The sequence below is a fragment of the Diceros bicornis genome, chromosome 28, assembly GCF_020826845.1.
Source record: "Diceros bicornis minor isolate mBicDic1 chromosome 28, mDicBic1.mat.cur, whole genome shotgun sequence".
In the NCBI taxonomy this organism is placed as follows: Eukaryota; Metazoa; Chordata; class Mammalia; order Perissodactyla; family Rhinocerotidae; genus Diceros; species Diceros bicornis.
In genome coordinates this window covers 30,487,736-30,489,105 of record NC_080767.1, presented here as the reverse complement: position 1 = coordinate 30,489,105, position 1,370 = coordinate 30,487,736, and the positions used below count along the sequence as shown (strand labels likewise).

Genomic DNA, 1,370 nt, shown 5'->3' with positions numbered 1-1,370 from the left:
AAAAAAATGTTTAGAATAAAATAATTACATAGGTATGTTTTTAATAAAACTTTCCCATGACACTCTAAAATGAACAAAAACCAAACCTAGAAGAAAACTAAGTCCAAGTTGTAACAGTGACTGAAGAAATAGTGCTGCATCAAGATTCACTAAAAAGCAGCTATTCAAGAGGAAAGGATGTTCACATGGCATTTTCAGGATGGAGAGTGTCTTATATCAAATTAGTAGGAAAAACAATGCTCATCATGGTGAAAATTTTCCTCTATTGACCGTATTTCCCAAAGCTCCATTCATATCCTGATTCCTCAGACTGTAGATAAAGGGATTTAGCATGGGAGTGACCGGTGTGTACAATATAACCACAATGACATCCTTGTCATTGGAGTTCTTAGATGAGGGGGAAAAGTACAGTCCAATAATTGCTCCATAGTACAGAGACACCACAGAGAGGTGAGAGCTGCATGTGGACTAGGCTTTGTAGATTGCCTTGGTGGAGGAGACTCTAAAGATTGTGGCCATAAGAGACCAAGATGCATATTAATGGCATGGTAAGGACCGCTGCTCCTACGATGAGGATAACCAGTTCATTGACTTTGGTGTCTGAGCCGGACAGCTTAAGTAAGGCAGAGAGATCACAGAAGAAGTGGGGGAGAATGTTGTCTCCACAGAAAGAGAGACGGGCCAGGAGAAGGGTGTGCAAAAGTGCACTGGTGAAGGATAGGACCCAGGACACAGTTACTAGCAGGAAACACAGGTTCTGACTCATGATGGTGGTGCAGTGGAGGGGGTGACAGATGTCCAGGTACCTGTCATAGGCCATTGATGTGAGAAGCAAGCTTTCAAGACACCCCCAAAATAAGAAGAAACACACCTGAGAAATACACCCAGCATATGACTTGGATTGATTCTGTGTCTGTATGTTCATGAGCATCTTTGGAGCTCTGACTGATGAGAAAAAGACATCAGTGAAGGCCAAGTGGCTGAGGAAGAAGTACATGGGAGTGTGGAGGTGAGAGTCCAGCCTGATGAGCAGGATGATGAGCAGGTTCCCCAGCACTGTGGTCAGGTACATGACCAGAAAAAGACTGTAATATATGCCTTGCTTCTCCGTCCAGATGGGGAGTCCCAGGAGGAGGAATTCAGACACACTCTGATTATCCCTCCTCATGTTCTTCTCTTTTGCTAGAGATAAGAAAAGAGGTGGAAATGTGAAAGAATGAGAAATAATTATGACTGTCACATAATGGAAACATGGTTTTGGACTAGTCAGTACATGAATTTTAACCTGAATTGCTCATTCTTTTTGCCCTGTTAATGGGCTAAAACTCCATAAACCTGATCTAACATCAGGATATTATGTGTCCCCCCAG

At 42.7% G+C, this 1,370-nt stretch overlaps 1 pseudogene; it reads right to left on the bottom strand.

Moving 5' to 3' along the window:
* Window positions 1-243: 243 nt before the first annotated feature.
* Window positions 244-1,168, bottom strand: LOC131393307 (olfactory receptor 1J21-like; annotated as a pseudogene).
* Window positions 1,169-1,370: the final 202 nt, after the last annotated feature.